The sequence below is a fragment of the Triticum aestivum genome, chromosome 7A (assembly GCF_018294505.1).
Source record: "Triticum aestivum cultivar Chinese Spring chromosome 7A, IWGSC CS RefSeq v2.1, whole genome shotgun sequence".
NCBI classification, from domain to species: domain Eukaryota; kingdom Viridiplantae; phylum Streptophyta; class Magnoliopsida; order Poales; family Poaceae; genus Triticum; species Triticum aestivum.
Window position 1 is genome coordinate 63,315,334 of NC_057812.1, and position 10,063 is coordinate 63,325,396.

Sequence of the window (10,063 nt, forward strand, 5' to 3'; positions counted from 1 at the left end):
TTAGTGTTAAACCTAAAATAAATGTTATTTAGTGTTTGCGTTGAGCATGAATATTATTGGATCATGTTTATTGCAATACTGTTATTCATGTAAGTTAGAGAATAATTGTTCTTCTGTTTACATGAATAAAACCTTCTATGGTCATACACCCAATGAAAATGGTTTGTTGGATCTCGATCGTGGTGATACATATTTTTATAATATTGAAGCCAAAAGATGCAAAGTTAATAATGATAGTACAAATTATTTGTGGCACTGCTGTTTAGGTCATATTGGTGTAAAGCGCATGAATAAAAATCCATGTTGATGGGCTTTTGGAATCACTTGATTATGAATCAGTTAATGCTTGCAAACCATGCCTCATGGGCAATATGACTAAGACTCCGTTCTCCGGAACAATGGAGCGAGCAACAAATTTGTTGGAAATCATACATACTGATGTATGTGGTCCGATGAATATTGAGGCTCGCGGCAGGTATCATTATTTTCTGATCTTCACAGATGATTTGAGCAGATATGAGTATATCTACTTGATGAAACACAAGTCTGAAACATTTGAAAAGTTCGAAGAATTTCAAAGTAAAGTGGAGAATCATCTTCACAAAAAAAAGTTTCTACGATATGATCGCAGAAGTAAAATATTTTAGTTACCAGTTTGGCCTTCAGTTAAAACAATGTGAAATAGTTTTCACTCCTCACGCCACCTGGAACACCACAGTGTAATGCTGTGTCCGAACGTCGTAACCGTACTTTATTAGATATGGTGCGATCTATGATGTCTCTTACAGATTTACCACTATCGTTTTGGGGTTATGCATTAGAGACAGCTACATTCACATTAAATAGGGCACCATCTAAATCTGTTGAGACGACACAGTATGAACTATGGTTTGGCAAGAAACCTAAACTGTCGTTTCTTAAAGTTTGAGGTTGCAATGCTTATGTGAAAAAGTTTCATCCTGATAAGCTCAAACCCAAATCGGAGAAGTGCATCTTCATAGGATACCCAAAAGAAAATGTTGGGTACACCTTCTATCACAGATCCGAAGGCAAGATATTCATTGCTGAGAATGGATCCTTTCTAGAGAAGGAATTTCTCTCGAAAGAAGTGAGTGAGAGGAAAGTGGAACTTGATAAGGTAATTGTACCTTCTCCCGAATTGGAAAATAGTTCATCACAGAAATCAGTTCAAGTGATGCCTACACCAACAAGAGAGGAAGTTAATGATGATGATCATGTAACTTTAGATCAAGTTACTACAGAACTTCGTAGATCAACTAGAGTGAGATCCGCACTAGAGTGGTACGGTAATCCTGTTCTGGAGGTCATGTTAGTTGACCATGATGAACCTACGAACTATGAGGAAGCAATGATGAGCCCAGATTCAGCGAAATGGCTTGAGGCTATGAAATTTGAGATGAGATCCATGTATAAGATCAAAGTATGGACTTTGATTGACTTGCCCAAAGATCGGCGAGCCATTGAGATTAAATAGATCTTCAAGAGGAAGACGTACGCTGATAGTAGTGTTACTATCTACAAAGCTAGAATGGTAGCAAAAGGTTTTCGACAAGTTCAAGGTGTTGACTACGATGAGAGTTTCTCACTCGTATCTATGCTTAAGTCTGTCCGAATCATGTTAGCAATTGCCACATTTTATGAAATCTGGCAAATGGATAAACAAAACTACATTCCTTAATGGATTTATTAAAGTAGAGTTGTATATGATGCAACAAGAAAGTTTTGTCAATCCTAAAGGTGCTAAAAAAATATGCAAGATCCAGCGATCCATCTATGGACTGGTGCAAGCAGCTCGGAGTTGGAATATACGCTTTGATAAGTTGATCAAAGCATATAGTTTTATACAGACTTGCGGTGAAGGCTGTATTTACAAGAAAGTGAGTGGGAGCACTACGTCATTTCTGATAAGCATATGTGAATGACATATTGTTGATCAGAGATAATGTAGAATTATTCTGCAAAGCATAAAGGAGTGTTTGAAGGAGTTTTTCAAAGAAAGACCTCAGTGAAGCTGCTTACATATTGAGCATCAAGATCTATAGAGATAGATCAAGACGCTTGATAAGTTTTTCAATGAGTACATACCTTGACAAGATTTTGATGTAGTTCAAAATGGAATAGTCAAAGAAAGAGTTCTTTCTAGTGTTACAAGGTGTGAATCTGAGTAAGACTCAAAGCCCGACCACGACAGAAAATAGAAAGAGAATGAAAGTCATTCCCTATGCCTTGGCCATAAGTTCTATAAAATATGTCATGCTGTGTTCCAGATCTGTTGTATACCCTACACTGTTTTTGACAAGGGAGTACAATAGTGATCTAGGAGTAGATCACTAGACAACGGTCAAAATTATCCTTAGTGGAATAAGGATATGTTTCTCGATTATGGAGGTGACAAAAAGGTTCGTCGTAAAGGGTTACGTCGATGCAAATTTTGACACAAATCCAGATGACTCTAAATCTCAATCTGGATACATATTGAAAGTGGGAGCAATTACCTAGAGTAGCTCCGTGCAGAGCATTGTTGACATAGAAATTTGCAAAATACTTACGGATCTGAAAGTGGCAGACCCGTTGACTAAACTTCTCTCACAAGCAAAACATGATCACACCTTAGTACTCTTTGGGTGTTAATCACATAACGATGTGAACTAGATTATTGACTCTAGTAAACCCTTTGGGTGTTGGTCACATGTCGATGTGAACTATGTGTGTTAATCACATGGTGATGTGAACTATTGGTATTAAATCACATGGCGATGTGAACTAGATTATTGACTCTAGTGCAAGTGGGAGACTGAAGGAAATATGCCCTAGATGCGATAATAAAGTTATTATTTATTTCCTTATATCATGATAAATGTTCATTATTCATGCTAGAATTGTATTAACCGGAAACATAATACATGTGTGAATACATTGATAAACAGAGTGTCACTAGTGTGCCTCTACTTGACTAGCTTGTTAATCAAAGATGGTTATGTTTCCTAACCATAGACATGAGTTGTCATTTGATTAACGGGATCACATCATTAGGAGAATGATGTGATTGACTTGACCCATTTCTTTAGCTTAGCACTTGATCGTTTAGTTTGTTGCTATTGCTTTCTTCATGACTTATACATGTTCCTATGACTATGAGATTATACAACTCCCGTTTACCGGAGGAACACTTTGTGTGCCACCAAACATCACAACATAACTGGGTGATTATAAAGGTGCTCAACAGGTGTCTCCAAAGGTACTTGATGGGCTGGCGTATTTTGAAATTAGGATTTGTCACTCCGATTGTCGGAGAGGTATCTGTGGGCCCTCTCGGTAATGCACATCACTTAAGCCTTGCAAGCATTGCAACTAATGAGTTAGTTGCGGGATGATGTATTACAGAACGAGTAAAGAGACTTGCCGGTAACGAGATTGAACTAGGTATTGCGATACCGACGATCGAATCTCGGGCAAGTAACATACCGATGACAAAGGGAACAACGTATGTTGTTATGCGGTTTGACCGATAGAGATCTTCGTAGAATATGTAGGAGCCAATATGAGCATCTAGGTTCCGCTATTGGTTATTGACCGAAGACGTGTCTCGGTCATGTCTACATAGTTCTCGAACCCGTAGGGTCTGCACGCTTAATGTTTCGATGATGGTTATATTATGAGTTTATGAGTTTTGATGTACCGAAGGTTGTTCGGAGTCCCGGATGTGATCACGGACATGACGAGGAGTCTCGAAATTGTTGAGACATGAAGATTGATATATTGGACGACTATATTCAGACACCGGAATGGTTCCGGGGGTTATCTGATATATACCGGAGTACCGAGGGGTTACGGAACCCCCCGGGGGTTATTGGGCCTCATGGGCCCAAAGTGGTGGAAGAGGAGAGGCAGCAGGAGGTGTCGCGCGGCCCCCCTTGCCCCAAACCGAATTGGGAAAGGGGAGGGGGCGCGGCCCCCCTTCTCCTTCCTTCTCTCCACCTCCTCCTTCCCCCTTCTCCTAGTTGGAATAGGAAAGGGGGGCAAAACCTACTTGGAGTAGGATTGCCCCCCCTTGGGCTCGCCTCCTCCTCTTGGTCGGCCCCCTCCTCCTCCCCCCCTTTATATACGGAGGAGGGGGTCACCCCATAGACAACAACTGATCAAGTTGATCTTTTAGCCATGTGCAGTGCCCCCCTCCACCATAGTCCACCTCGACAATACTATAGCAGTGCTTAGGCGAAGCCCTGCGTTGGTAGAACATCAACATCGTCAGCACGCCGTCATGCTGACGAAACTCTCCCTCACCACTCGGCTGGATCGGAGTTCGAGGGACATCATCGGGCTGAACGTGTGCTGAACTCGGAGGTGACATGCGTTCGGTACTTGATCGGTAGGATCGTGAAGACGTACGACTACATCAACCGCGTTGTGCTAACGCTTCCGCTTTCGGTCTACGAGGGTACGTAGACAACACTCTCCCCTCTCGTTGCTATGCATCACCATGATATTGCGTGTGCGTAGGAATTTTTTTGAAATTACTACGTTCCCCAACAGCCACGTCCGTGGATAGTGACCGGTTAGACCCCACATGACAACTCCAACAACCATAGTAATTATTTTTCAATTAGCATTTTCATACAAAACCAAGCAAAAAAGCAAGATCTATGTACTACCAACTACCATCTACACTACTCATCCTTCTCGTCAGGTATGTGAATGAAACTGATGTCGGGGTCGCCGTCGTTATGGTCATTGGCTACCGGGCGAACCTCTGGTTCCTCCTCGGTAGTGAAGAATGGCATGTCGCTCCGTTGCCTCCTCTGCCTGGGCCACCTCGAACTCTATGCATCAACCATGGCGAAGCCAGTAGGCGCCAAATCAGCCTGATGCGCCTCCTCTGACTCCTCCTCCACCTCCTCCTCTATGATCGCGTCCTCCTTCTTTGCCTCCACCACCACCTCCTCCTCCTCGGGCTGCACTGAGTCCAAAGGCAGGCTGGCTGCAATCCGATCTTCGCGCCTGCCCTGGATCTCCTCTAACAGCTATAGCCGCCGCTCGGGAGTGAGCATGTTGTAACTAGTGGTTAGCAGCTGATGGATGGATTGAATGTCACGGCGGTGGAGGGGGGAGGGGGAAGAAATGGAGGAGGTCTATGGTTGGGCTTTTGTCGTCGGGCTTACATAGCCGGACATGTATCCTCACATGGCATGCTAGAGCGGCACCACACGACGCCAATGCGTCCTCATCGATGAACTAAGGAGGCACACGTCAGACCACTGGTTTACGCTTTTGTCCGCATGGACCCTTGCGGTCTGTCCTAAGCGACGTGCATGTCCGGACATCTTCATATCAGCCCCAGATATGTGTCGGATATGTGAAGTGCCGGTCAGTCCTGGTATTTGGGCTAGATTTGACAAGTCTAGTTGGGTCGCAATTTTGTGTTTGGGCAGTACTAGGCAAGCTGCCCGGGCGTTTGGGGCGGATATCTGAGGAATCCAGTTGTTGATGCTCTCATGCCTCAAGTAGCCGCATGTAGCAGTGTGGCAGTAGCTATGGTGTCGCAGACAATGACATGATAGACGTGTAGCCATCTCGCATCATGAGCTGCAGGGCAAGCACCGGCTTGCTGAGCGCTCACTCTAGCAGTCAAAAATGGCCAGCGTGATTGTGGCTGTGGTGCCACGGACAACGGAGACGTGCTCCCGGAGCGGCGGTATGAGTTGCCTGGAGGGCGGTGCGACATGGTGCCATGTAGGGATGGCAATTTTATCCATGGATCTGGATACCCATGGATACCCGACCCGGTTGGGAAGCGTATGGAGCACATTTTCTCCCATGGGTCCATGGATGTGGATACCCACGAACAGCCGGGTTGGGCAAGGTTATAGTTTGTGCTCCATGGATATCCAATGGATACCCGTATGACATGTGGGGCCATATGCCAGTGATAGTAGAAAGAGCGAATCAATGGGAAATGGCAGGAAATATGCAACTTGTTCCATGAGCTATATGTTGCAGAATCAACCTCTGGTATGTCACACTTAAGGACTCATCGTATTACTTGTTGCCTACTTATGCATGTAGCTTATGTTGTCATTTGTGAGTGAATGATGATGAGTTAATTTGCTCTTTGGGAAGGCTTCATGCTGACTTTTCTATGCCCATGGAGCTCCATGGGTATGTGGGTATCCAGTGGATTTGGACAGGGGCACAAGTTTTGCCCATGGATAGTTTTGTGGATGGGCAGAGGGTAGGAAGGTGGGTCATGGGTTGGATTTGGACCAGCTCCACCCGCCCCAAACCCGACCCATTGCCATCCCTAGTGCCATGGATGATGCCACGACGGACACGTCGCCGGTGCGGCGACGCAAGCAGAAGTATGTGCGCTGGTGCGGCGAAAATTGCAGGTGCTTGGCTGGCGGCGACTACAATGGCATGACTAACAGTGAGTTGTTCGACCCTATGGTCGAAAGGGAGACCTCTTTGTTGGCGCCTTCAGTGCCCGATCACTTTCCTGGCGATCGCACGCGCCCCATAGTGGGCCGTGGCCCATTCGCTTGAATGTTGCTCGCTCGACCGCTCCTTGGTAGCCTTTTTTTTCTTGCGAGCACCTGTCAAAAAAGCCTTGTTGTTTAAAAAATAAAAAAGGAAAAAATTGAAAAAATAATGAATTAAAAAATGTACATGAATTTTCATAAAAGTTCAGAAAATTAGAAAAAAAAGTTCATCGAATTTGAAAACAAGTTCATCAGTTTTCAAAAATGTTCATCTAGTTTGCAAAAAATTTCAGCGGTTTTGAAAAAAGTTTATCGAACTTGTAAAAGTTCATCGAATTCGAAAAAGTTCATTGGATTTGAAAAAGTCCATTAGTTTTGAAAAAAGTCCATCGAATTCGAAAAAGTGAATCTACTATCAAGAAAAAGTTTCACGAATTTCTTTCACAAAAAAAAGTTCGTGACTTTGAAAAAAATGTAAAAGGGACAGAGAAAAAAACAACGAAAGAAGAAGAAAAGGCCAAAGAAACCACTATGTAATACTTGAGGTCAGTTGGTCGGGTGGTTATGGGGTTTAAGTCCTAAGACCCGCGTCGCGGGTTTGAATCCTGGGTAGCACGCACTTTTTTTCTCTTTTATAGAAACAGAGAAAGAGCATATGGGCCGACCCGCTATAGAAACCTAGCGTACAGGGAGGGTGTGCACCCTGTACCAAAACACCTATATTCGGCGCTTAAGGCACCGAATTGGATTTCGGGTCGAAAAGTTATGTCCCCAGTGGACCCTAATGTTTATCTGGGCCATCCAGTTAATACACAGGTGCCAACAGCCAGGTTCAGTCCATCGGGCCGAAGAGTTAGACCCGATCACGTGAATCTTTAGTTCATAGTCCTTAACGCAAAGCGCTCTCAATATCTCTACTCTTACAAGGAGAGTTGGTAGGACAATATCCACGGTTTTTGTTTTTGCCTCACCGCGATTACTCCCTCCATGTTTGTTTTTCTCGCTCCCTCTTAATACCAAATCAATTTTCCCAATCCTCCTCTGGTTTGTTCGGGCCTTCTTTGGCAGGTGCTAATTTAATTCAACCATGTAAATATTATCTAATTAAGAATTCAGAAATCACACCATATATGTAAGATAACCTTCCTAAAAGACAAAGAGAAGATTTTTCTCAATAACCTTCCAAATCAAAATAAGATATTCCTCAATAAGAAATAGCTAATACCACATCATATCACATTTATTATCTATCATTATCTCTATTATTAAATCTCTACTCCTGAAAAGGGAGTTGGTGAATACCAGCCCCTCCATGCTGATTTTTTTTGCTCACCGCCACTAAAAAAAGGATCGATCCACCCGACCTTCGGATTCATTTTTTTCATGCTTGCTTTGGCAGGTGCTGATTCAATTCAATCACGTAAATATTAGGTAACTAATAAGAATTTAGAAACACTATATATGTAAGGTCACCTTCCTAAAAGATAGACTAAAGATTTTTTTTCTCGATAACCTTCCAAATCAGCACTCCTAAAAGGGGAGTTGGTAGGTCGGTATCCATGGTTTATTTCACCTCAACGTATCACCACGCTCCATGTTTGTTTTTTCTCCCTCCCTCTAAAAACCCGGATCTATTCACCCAACCTACCTTTTCATTGTTTTTCCTTCTTGATTTGGCAGGCGTCGATTCAAATCAACCATGTAAACATTAGGTAATTAAAAATTTGGACATCGCAACATATAAGTGATATCACATTCCTAAAGACAGACAAAAGATTTTTTCGATAACCTTTTAAAACAAAACTAGATATTTCCGAACAACGAATAGCTAATCCCGCGTACTACACTATTTATTATCTATCATCATCTCTAGTATTGAATCATAATCACAACTTTCCGTAGACATTTTTTCTTCAATCCCACCCACATATCTCTGTTTTCATCACAAATGTTTTTTTTCTTGTTTCGTTTGTTCCGTTTGACCTCCGCTCCCGCGTATGTTGCACCCTCCCCATTGATTTTCAACCCACCGATTTTTTCCAAATAAAACCCATCTCCCGTCAACCCCCTCCAGCCCTCCTCGTTCGACCTCCCCTCTCATGTAATCCCCACCTACGCGCCTCCTACAGACTCTTCCAATTCTCTATTCGCTACATCATCCATCCCACAAAAATAAGAAATCTCCCCGATTTAGACTCGACCATTTCTTCCTTGTCACGTGAAGAGAGCGCCACATAGGATTCTCTCACACTCGGTTTTTTTCATCCTGAATGTTCGCTCCCTGACTGCAGTTGGCCCCGCACATCCCTCTCCCTCACACCCGACCCGGCAAGGGTTCCAACCGCCGCAGCTCCCCTGCTATCCTCTCACAGCTGCGCTCTCGGCGCCACTGACTCTGCCTTCGAATTACCTCTATGGACGTTCCTCTACGCCGCAGCTGCCAAGGATCAAGGGTGACGACGTTTCAATGTAGTGGTAATTTGATGCGCTTGTGAGGGGGAGCACGTTTTTGGCGACACTGCAGGTGAGGTCGTCTTTGTTCTCGACTGCATATGATGACAAGAAGGGTATGCTTCGCCAACTACTCCATGTGGTTTTGTGATCCCAGGCACCTACAGGATCATGTCTGAGGTATATATGCTGAAGAAGTTGGAATGACGAGGAAGTGCGGCAGCCTATCGTGCGCCGTCTCGGCTTTGAGGCCAAACAGATTTGGTTTCGCTCCCAGATCCCACCCTCCCTTGTCTTCTTGCTACGACTCCATGGATGATTATATTACATGTTTGTGCGTGTGTGATAGGATTAGAAGACTGACAGGGAACAATATGTATTAAACGCTACATGTCATTATTTAATTACAGTAAGCAATCACCTTATGGCCTTTACTATGTCGATCCCACATTATGGCCTTCACCGTGTGGTAGTATTAGAAGACTGAATTTACATTTAGCAAACACCTGATGGCATTTACTGTGTATTTCAAGAAGTACCTCATAGTGGCAGCAAATCTGGCAATTAAGACTTTTTTTTCTACAGACAGTGATCCAAACTACCTGGTATGAACAGCGGAACAACCTATAATACTAACATGTAGTGCTTCATTTAACTCATTTTTGTACAACATACTATTGCATCGAAAACTTTAATGCAATTAACTGTTGAATTTTTCTTCATTAGGATTTAGCGATCTGGCATATAATTATGATCTTCTGAAACTCGGTGGTTCAGATCATGGAAGATATGACAGAGAAGAGCCTGACATAGTAAGTATTCACTACCAGAAACCGCAATATTTCTGTGGGTTGGAAACCGACAGGAAAAGGGCCGAACCCGACAGGGAAAGTATTTCCCGTCGGTCACCCGTCAGGGAAAGCCGACAGAGATAGCTTGACAAAGATAGCTTGACAGAGGTAGCTCAACCAATCTGAATTTTATGTAGATTATTTCATGATCTTCCCGTGCAGGTAATTCTGTCGTATGTAGTTCTGAATTTCATTTAGATTGACCTTGAAGTATTTGGAGATATGATGCACTATCTTGACTGAACAAATTATGTGCAAATGTTC